Source organism: Rattus norvegicus, chromosome 10 (genome assembly GCF_036323735.1).
Source record: "Rattus norvegicus strain BN/NHsdMcwi chromosome 10, GRCr8, whole genome shotgun sequence".
In the NCBI taxonomy this organism is placed as follows: domain Eukaryota; kingdom Metazoa; phylum Chordata; class Mammalia; order Rodentia; family Muridae; genus Rattus; species Rattus norvegicus.
The window spans coordinates 3,444,538-3,455,000 of NC_086028.1; the positions used below are offsets into that span (position 1 = coordinate 3,444,538).

At 44.2% G+C, this 10,463-nt stretch overlaps 1 long non-coding RNA gene across 1 annotated transcript in view; it reads left to right on the forward strand.

The window, feature by feature from the left end:
- The first annotated feature begins 590 nt into the window (after positions 1 to 590).
- Positions 591 to 10,463, forward strand: part of LOC108352046 (uncharacterized) — a 39,058-nt gene continuing 29,185 nt past the window's right edge. Inside the window, exon 1 of the long non-coding RNA XR_005489987.2 lies at positions 591 to 5,243. This is a non-coding gene — a long non-coding RNA (uncharacterized LOC108352046). The remainder of the gene's footprint in view (positions 5,244 to 10,463) is intronic.

Here is a 10,463-nt window from a genome sequence, read left to right on the forward strand (position 1 = left end):
CAGCAGTTGTCAATCTGTGATGGGCCTGTTTCACATTGTGTCCCGTCCTCAGCACCAAGTCATGCTATCTCCCGCTGCAGGGGGATTACTAGTATGCTCTGCTCTTTTCCCTATCTGCATTGTACTAAAATTAACACTGAATGTTGATATCTCTTCTAAATCTTTTACTATGTTGCGTTTTGTTTGTTTCTGACAGTTTCCCTTTGCCTCCAGGCAGAATTAAGATCCTTTTGCCCCAGCCTCTGAGGCTCTGCAGTTACAGGTCTGGATTTCAAGTATGCGATTATGGGCTTGCTGGATGGGAAGGTGGTTGTTGCTGTCACCCTCCTTGGCTTATATTCTTCCAGCTTTCCATGCGCGTGTCTACCTTATTTCCTTGAGACAGGGCCTTTCTTTAAACTAGAAGCTCCTCTTCTCAACCAGGTGAGCTGGACAGTGCGTTCTTACGACACCCCTGTCTCTGAGGCTGGGGTTACACAGTCATGACAGCTTCTGATGTGGGTGCTGGGGATTTGAACCCGGGTCCTCACACTTGCACAGTAGATCCTCTTACCTACTTAGGCACCTCCCTAGCCCTTCTTCAAGTCTCTTTTACTTTGCAGAATTAAAATTGTGTAATAGGTTTTTTTTTCCTTTTACCCATTTCAGTGTATCAAAAATCACTTGTACCTTTTTGAGAAATACATTTATTAATGATTACAGATTATTATGATTCATTTAACAGTTTCTTACTTTTGGTAAATATTTGGATTGCTTCATACAATTTAGACAAATTCAGATGTTGAAAACAGGCTAGAGGATAGGAATACTTCTTTACTAGTTACTGGCACAGGCCTGTATTGTTGCTTCATAACTATACTGTGTTTCAAATGTCTGGAGCCACGCACACCTGGAACCTGGAATAGTTGAGTGAGGCAGTGAATGAATGAAGTGAAGCATGACAATCCTGGTATCCAACAGGGCGCTGACATGCGGTCATCCAATAAGTGTTCATAAAATGAATGAGTGAACTCCAAAGAATGCATTAAAACATACTTAGCCATAGCTGGAATATGCCAGGAGGCTGGTTCTAAAACATGATTTACTTCTTGCCGGTGCAAGAAGCCAAGCTCTATTGCCTACAAATACTTGACAAAGTGAGGGCTAACGGCATAATTTGCTCTCAGTAAGGTTTCAGGAAATTAATTGTTCCATTTCTTAAAGACCTTTTCTGTGTAATAATTAAAGAAAAACCCTCTGCCATAGCAATTATCTGTAATTACTAATGAAAACAGGTGTCTCAAATGCCTTTTCAAATTGAGACATGAATGGTTCATTATCGTCACAGGCAACTACCAATATCTAATTTTCAATGAGATGCTGAGATCAAACACGAGGTGGAGGATGGTCAGGGAACACAGACGGAGAAGCTGCTTGTTAGAGGGAGCTTGGCAGAGGGCAGGTTTGACAAGCACCCATTTAAGAGCAGGGAACAGAAAAAAAAAGAGCAGGGAACAGCACAGGAAGGCAGCATACAGTGTAGGGCTGAAGGAGAGTGTGGAGCAGAGCAGTGTGGAGGGTAAAAGCTCCCTCACTGCACACTCCTCTCTAAGAGTAAGGACTCAAGCTGCTGTCTCCATCTCTCTACTGAGTAACTGAGAAAAAGTAAAGATTTTAGCTTTAGGCCTCTACCCGTATCATCCAGGTCATGGGGCAGCAACTGATGGACTTGATGGAAAGGGGTTAGCAGTACCCAGCTTGTGCCTGGAGGTCAAGGTTAATGAGGTCCTTTTCCAGCCTGTCAACTCATTTTTCCTTCAGTTTTCCTCTGCTCTTAATTTTCATGGATTCGCAGTGATAGGGCTACGAATCTAAGTGCCACAGAACCCTACTCTCTGCACATCCCTCTCTAAATTTTGTCCTAGTGGATGCTGGGAGTCTTACAAGCCAGTTCATGAAGCAGAAAGGTGGCAGCAGGACTTTCAGAGGCACAGCAGCCTGGCTGGTTCAGAATGTGGTACCTAAATGTTTGGGAAATGACCATGTTTGGAGAGGACTGCACCCCCTGCCTCTTAGTTTTAATTAGATACAGTGAGATGCAGTCAGTGTCTTCTGGAGCCCTGTGTTCTTTAGTGACACCATGGTATGCTCTAGAGAAGCAACTGTGGGTCTCCATTCACTGGTAGAGGTGCAGCTTGGCACTGAATGATGATTTCCACAGAACACAAGCTCCTGAATCTATTCTCATTAGAAGCTTCCCACTATATACAGCATTTGAGAAGATCATACATTTTTTTCTCTCTTCCCTGGACAACTAAAGTTAGTGAAAGTCATTCAGACCCTGGACCTTTCTAAATCCATCTGGCCACAGAACTTCTTTTAGATCTAAGAGCTATTAATACTCCACCAAGCCTTCTCTCTCTCTCTCTCTCTCTCTCTCTCTCTCTCTCTCTCTCTCTCCCTTTCTTTCTTCATGCACTTATTCTTTAGTTGTATTATGATATATGTGTGTATATTTCTTTGTGTGCTATATCCCTGTATGTATATATGTCCCTGTACATATGCACATGTGTGCAAGGTTGTATGTATATGTATGGAGGTCAAAAGTCAGTATCAAGTGCCTTATTCACCTACTGTTACCTTTAGATTTTGAGTCAGAGCCTCTTACTGAACCTGGAGCTCATTGCTTTGGCTAGACTGACTGGCCAAGTAAGTTTTAGGGATTGGCCTATCTCTGTGCCCTGAATGTTGGAATAACAGATCTACATTGCTACACTTGACTTTTTAGGAGGGCACAGGGAATTTGAACCCAGGTCCTCTTGCTCGAATGGCAAGCCCTTGCCAATTGAGCCATGTTCTCAGTTACTTGGGGCAGGTTTATAAGTGTTGCCGTATAGTTCTGTTTCTCTTCCATTTCTCCATCAAGTTTTGAGTTCTTCCGGGTGCCAGGAGCATGTTAATGAGAAACTAAGGCAAAGGGAAGTTTTGGTATTGTCCATTCATTTAGCCATCCTTTTCCCCAGCAGCTGAGTTTAAAAAGATTTCGATTTCCAGAAGCCTCACCTGGATTCCATTTTAAGATACCAGATAGAACACTAGGCAAACAATTGAGCTTGAATTTCAGAAAGAGGGTGACTCAGCTTTTAGGTCACATTGCATCATGTTTCTGTCTGCTAGTGGAAAACCTGAACACTGCAGAGCATGTGTACTCCAAGACCTGTCAATCAGGCAATCAAAGCCTTTGGCTCATGTTGTGTGTACCAGATGTTGGAAACCTACCCAAGCCAGGCCAATCAGAGAACTCCCTATGCAATTTCCATTCAGTGTAGGAGGAGAGGCTTCATTTTTTGTGTCACAGAGCTGAGAGGGACCGGGACAACAGTGTTTGCCTTCACGTGGGTAGACTGTGTGGAAGATGACGATAAGGCTGCCCCTTCTGAAAGCTAAAGACAAGAAGAGACAGGACACTTACACCTAAATGGTGTCCCTGGGTCCACTCCTCAATGAAAGCAGCCATATCTTTAACTTGCCAGAACCAGCAGCCAGGAGCCAGTTATCTGCTTTTTGCAGATTTTTCCCCCTTGAGCTAATTTGAGTTGCAATAAATAAATAAAGCATATCTGGCACTCATTCACTGCCACAGTGTTTTGCTGTCGCTTGACACTTAGCAGCTACTCTATGCCAAGGCTTATGCCAAGAGAAATTGCATTAGTTTTGCCCTGGTCCTGAAGGCTCCTCTCAACATGGCCTTGAGCTTCACTTACAATGAACTCATGAGGCCAATACTCCTCTGGGGTCCTTTCCTCCAACCTCAAGAACCCTGCACCTTGGCATGATGTGTTGCTGGATTGCTGGCATTTGAGTTTAAACAGTGTTCGGAGACGCCATATACTTCAGCACAAACACACGAGAAGTGGTTTTGCTGCATTCCCACTCTCTTATCCAGCAGCTGTCAGTGTATCAACAGGAGGCTCTTGCTCAGGGTGCTTCCTATCCTGGAAGGCTTAGCATTGGGAGAACTGTCTGACCACAGCATGAGAACAGAGTCATGAGGGGTTCTCTCTCTGGTATTGTGGATTGGAGTCTCAGTCTTCTCAGCTTAGGACCCTGCACATTTTATAAGGATGCATAGTGGCTTGTAGAGAAGGCCACCTACTCAATTATAGATACTCCCTTTGACTTCAGTGACTGTAGTGCTTCTTGCTTTGCAAGCATGAGGACATGGGCTTAACCCCACAGACCCCAAGTAGCAAAAAGCAGGGCTTGGTGGGATTACAAGGGCTTATAATGTCAGTGTTGGGGAGCACACAAAGGTGGTTTCCTCGAACTTTCTGTCCAGCCAGCCATTCTTACCTAGAAAGTTCTAGGTGAAAGAGAGACCCTGCCTCAAAAATCAAAGTAAACAACATTGAGTTACAAGACACATGTGCAGACATAGCGACATCACACATATGCACACACATATACATGCAAAGGCTTAGGAATTTGTGTCTGTGGAAGAGTCACTTAAAACTGGAGTTTTCTCTGTGCTCGTGTGTGTGTGTGTGTGTGTGTGTGTGTGTGTGTGTGTGTGTGTGTGTGTTTGATTTAGAGAGATAAAGCAAGGAGAAGTAATATTAAAACAAAGTCTTCATGTTTATTGGAGATAGATGGCGCTGTCATCTCTCCAGCTCTCCCTGTTTTCAACATGTCAGAAGGCCAGATGTGACTTATTGCTGAATATTACTGTAGGTGTGAATCAGGAGTTTTTCACTACCGTGGAACTCTGAACAAAGATGTCTAAATTTTGTTTAAAAGGTGGTGGTTTCTCAAACTCTCTTCCTTCCATGGAGTCCCTGGAGACGTTCACCTTGTCTCTGTGTGTTTAAGGGTAGAAACTAAGTTCAGCTAGGATCCACTTCCTGTTCCCTCTTAAAATTGGCTTCTGGATATTAACACAAATATCTGGACCCACAGTTAAGAAAATGTGAGGCAGCCAGCCAGTCAGCTGTGCCTAGCCTCCTACAGTGATGGGTTCAGGAATGGCCATAAGACATAAGCTGATCCAATCATAGGAAGTTTTAGATCTCTGATGGAAACCCGAACCACTGGGCTCTTTGCTGTGCCTTGCAGACAGTCTGCTGCTGTGGGGGAAGTCATCCTGCTCATATGTTGCTAGAACTGTAGAGACGTGGAACGTCAATACTACAAACCAATGATGGTTTTGATCTTCAGGAAAGAACACCTGAAATACACCCATAGCCTGGACTTGCCTGTTGCAGGAGGTGAGGACTTCTTTCCTGTTTACCTTAAAGCCTTTACGTTTGCACTATGTAGAGTGTACAAAGTCTTCATAGATACTTTCTTCTTTCTTTCCCCATGAACTACCCCCCCCCTTTTTTATGAGAACCACCACTTAAAATTGAGTCAGTCACTCCAATTGGTATGATTGACTTTAACTGATGGCCCATCTGCCTCTTGTCCTTCTGGGAGAAGTTCCGACCTGTTCTGAAATCCAGCTTGTCAGCACTTATTGAACATTCATGGTGTTCTGAGCACAGAGCCAGATGCTCAAAGAATAGCAAATATGGAGTCTGCAAGGTGCTTGCCGCAGAGTGAAATAGAAGGGACCCTGAGTGGCTTAAGGGATGCGTGCTTTCTCTGCTTTGCCTTTGCTGTGTGATCTTGGGAACTACATCCTTCTCTGGGATGTTGTTCTCATCTGCAGTGTGATGACAGTGGTTAACATTGTCTACAGCCCTCCCCTGCACTAATGTCGTACATCTCAGGTACAGATAGTGAAAACAGATCTGCCGATGAGTCTGCTCACTCCATACCACCTCAGGCTCACTTCTGCATCCAACATCTGCTAAGCATGTACTATGTTCTAGTGGCTACAGATACAGCGGTGAGCAGGACAGAGAAACACTTTTGGAGATTACATTTGGGGTAGAAATGTAACTGATAATATCATTCTCATTGTTCCTAGGTCTCATATAAAAGATTACTTGCTTATTTATTTGTATGCCTGAGATTAATACAAATAACTGCATTTATTAATGTCATGCTCTTTTACAGACACATTTTGTTGCAGTGATTTTTTTTTTTTTGGCTGTATTGTCTTGGGCTCCCAGCAAGTTGCAGACATGCACCTGCCCAGGAGCTATCTCAGATCTGCAAATGGAACACACACACACACACACACACACACACACACACACACACACACACACACGTTAATCTTAAAATGCCTTGGCTAACTCAATGACTGGGAACTTCTAAACCTCCCCTTGCTATTCCAGGCCCAATCAGGGAAGTGGTCAGTGGCTGCCCACCCTAATTTTGGCATGGCTGGTTGGCTTTATCTCCTTCATTACTGTGTCCCCCCCCCACCTCCCCACCCCCTGTCCTTGAGATTCTCCCTGAGAACTCCTGTGCAACTCTAAGTGTCCCGCCCTGTGCTCAGCCATTGGTCACTGGCATCTTTATTGATAGACCGAGAACCAATTGGGGACAAGGACCTTCAGAGTCGGTACAGGGAGATTCCCAATTAAATCAAAGTATCAGAACCACTCCTCTACACACACAAAATGGAAACAGTTTGTAGGTTGTTTATGTAAAGGTTCCCACTGAGACTGAGCCATCTTAAGCCTGCCTGCTTGCTTCAGTTTTAGTGCTTTAAATAGGTATTGGGAAGGCTAGGCTGACTCCATGACAGGCTTCAAATTGGCAGTCGAAGAGACAAGGCCCAAATCTCTGTTTCCAAGAACTGGGCAAGTCCAGGCCTCAGAAGCTGTCCTGACTGAGGCAAAGGCAATGAATAGGTCAGCGATGGTTTGAGACTTCTTCAACCACTTCCTCAGTGGCAATTCCCAGACCTTCCCAGCAACAGTTTCCAGCTCCCCATGCCCTAGTAATAGAATGTCCCTAGAGATGGACTAAGATAAAGGTCATCTACCCCAGAATCCCCTAATAAGCTTTAAATCAGGCCTGCGAGTTCTCTTGGTTATCCCTCTATTCTGGTAATGGGAGACCCCTCCATGCTCAGCTTCTGCAGAATAAAATACTTTGCATGTTTATTGAGTTTAAGTTCTACTTGAGTCTGGGTGTCTTTGACTCATGGATCCTTACAGTGTCTGTGTGGGATTTTGAATGTAAATGCAGGCGCTCTCAGACGGATGTGGTGAAGCCCCCTGGGGCTGCCGTTGCGGGTAGTTTTGAACCGCCAGACATCCATGATGGAAACTGTACTTGGTTCAGCACAGAGCCATCTCTCCAGCCATCTGGAGAAGAAGCAGAATCTTGTGATGTACCTTCAGGATGAATTTGGGCTGCCCAGGGTGTATTCTAGTGCCTTTGGCCATGGTCCATAGCCTATGAGCCACACGGATTAAATAATCTTTAAATAGAAGCACAAGATCTAAGGTGAGAGTTGATTGGCTGACAAAAATCTTGTGGACGGAGGCTAAAAGAGAATGGTTTGGGGTTTACCTTTCTTTGGCTAAAAACAGTGATTTGGGATTTGCTGACTGAGATCCTGCACTCGCTTTATTGAGGGCCAGAGAGTCACAGGGAAGTGAAGCAGAAGAGGAAGAAAGGCAGGTCTGCATTTAAGAGCACACGTGACCTATTCTCAGTTCAGTGGTTTGCTGCTGGCATTCGCCTCTATATTTGCTGTATTCTGGCTGTGTCTCTCAGGAGCGATCTACATCCGGCTCCTGTCGGTCTGCACTTCTTTGCTTCATCCATCTTGTCTAATTGGGTGGCTGTATATGTATGGGCCACATGTGGGGCAGGCTCTGAATGGGTGTTCCTTCAGTCTCTGTTTTAATCTTTGCAAAAGTACAACAATGCCAAGCAAGCAGAGCTTCCAGGGACTAAGCCACTACCTAAAGACTATACATGGACTGACCCTGGACTCTGACCCCATAGGTAGCAATGAATATCCTAGTAAGAGCACCAGTGGAAGGGGAAGCCCTGGGTCCTGCTAAGACTGAACCCACAGTGAACTAGTCTATGGGGGGAGGGCGGCAATGGGGGGAGGGTTGGGAGGGGAACACCCATAAGGAAGGGGAGGGGGGAGGGGGATGTTTGCCCGGAAACCGGGAAAGGGAATAACACTCGAAATGTATATAAGAAATACTCAAGTTAATTAAAAAAAAAAAAAAAAAAAAAAAAAAAAAAAAAAAAAAAAAAAAAAAAGAGCACACGTGAAATAAGCAGCGTCCAGCGTGAGCAAAGAGTGAGGAAGAAGCTCCTGAAGCAGGGGCATGGTGTTTGCATCTGAGGAACTCTCAGCTGCTGTGGGCCCAGGACTGTGAGCAGTGGCACAGTGAGACGCCTCAAGGCTGCAGAAGCAGTTTTTGAGACTGGGTTTCCCCCACTCCCACCCCCACCCCAGCCTTGCCACAGGGATCTGGAACTCACTGAGTCAGCAAGACTGGCAGCTGCCAGGGACCTTCTGTCTCTACTTCCCCACCCCTGGAATTACAAGAGTGAGCCACGGAATCATACTTCCTGGGATCGAAGGATTGAACTCTGGTCCTTAGATTGGTACAGCAAGCATTTTACTGAGTGGGCTATTTCCCTAACCACCCAGGCCAGCCTTAATGGGGCTCCTCTGCTTGAAACTGGATGGGTTTAACCAATGAAAGCCAGGGCACCAATGAAAAGAGACCACTCTGAGGAGAATGATCAATGATGGGGCTGCTGTCTTTCCCATGGACTCAAAGGGATAGTGAATCCTGAAAGACAGGTTTGCACAGCTGCCAGGAGCCTCCTCCCTCAACAGAGGTTTCTGGGATTGAAAGGCTCTCTGTTATTGCAATGTCCTTGACCTTGAGCAGTAAATTATTCTCAAAGTTCCACTAGTGCACCTTGCATGGTTCAGTCCTCTAGTGCCCCATACCCTGCTCCTTCCAAGCAGTGGCTATAAATAACAATTACGAACCTTCTGTACCAGGGGTACCTTCTAATCATCATTTAACTGTGGCTCTCAAATATCCTGTTCATCACTAGGCTAGGCCCTCCTTAGTGGTCTCAAGGGAGCTTTGGGTTCAGATGAAATTCCAGCCAAACATCTTTCCAGAAAAATTCATCACAGTGACATATGGGAATGTATTTTTATCTTATTATATGAATTCATCTTCAGGGATAGATTACGGGCACCTATAGTCCCATAGTGCTGAGCCAAGGAGACAGTAAGAAGTTTGAATTTCAGTTTCACTAACTCCTTCTAGTTATGGGGACAGGAAGGGAGAAGGGTCTATGGAGTGCACATAAATAAATGATATTATTTATTTATTATTGATATTTATTTATTATTTATTTATTATTGATATTTGTTGAATATTAAGAGCTGAGTACCAAATGATAGGCTCCCAAGACAAACACACTGGTTACTTACATATTGTTGCAAGCATGTGGTTGTGGGTCTCACTCAAGTTTTGGTTTTAGTAAATTAGAGGCTTTTTATAAGACTGTCCAGGACAAAACCAGAGAGAGTTCTCTAGAAAAGGCCTGGCTATTGTTAGTCAAAGGATTATAAAGGCGAAACCCACAAAATTACAATTTGAAGGAGCCAGATTAACTTCTTTTCTGTCTTGGTGTTGCAAGGCTTGATTTTGTATCACAGATGCTCAGCAGGTGACTTAGCCATCTAGGGAAGCAGGCATTTCATATAAAGCAGAGCTTAGCCGCTAGCTGGTTGGATCTTGTGACCCATTATCTTGTAGGGATAGCTGGGGCACTGGAATATTTTGCAACAACCAGCATTTTTTTTTTAATTTAAAGGCTAGTTCAGTGGCACCAGGAAGTGTCTATGTCATGACAGCAGACAGGGTCCATTCAAGGTAGGAGCAATTTCCTCATGACTTATACAAGCTAAAACAGTGGTTTTTTGTTTTTGTTTTTGTTTGTTTTGTTTTTACAAGCCCAGCATAGTAAATTTATCTTTTAGGCATAATGTTCAGCATCACACCAGCCAATGCTCAAGTCTGTTTATACATTCTTTTACACTCAGGAAACAACACCATCTAAGGTGAGCAGGTCTTTTCACTAAACAGGACAATTCCCCAAATACAACCCACAGGAAACACAAGCCAGACAGTCCCTCACTGATGTTCTGTTCCTGGGAGATCATAGATTGTGTCCTGATGACAATTAAAACTATCCACCACACTGTGTTATTCATAGATTTCTCTGGTATTTGAAGATCCTGTTGTACATAATAATATAGTCTCACTCAACTCAGTTTTCTCCCAGTACTATGGTGAATTTAGGGCTTCACACGTGTTAGGCAAGTAGTCTACCACTGAGCTCTTTCTGCAATTTTAATTTTTATTTTGAGGAAATGTCATTGAAGTCTTCTTTTTGTCCAGGCTGGCCTTGAACTTTCAATCCTGCCTCTACCTTCCAAAGAGCTTATAGTACCTGAGCACAGTTCTCTTGGTCTTTTAAATTAGTCTTTTTGTTCATTGGGTGTCGTTTGTTCCCAGCCAACACTT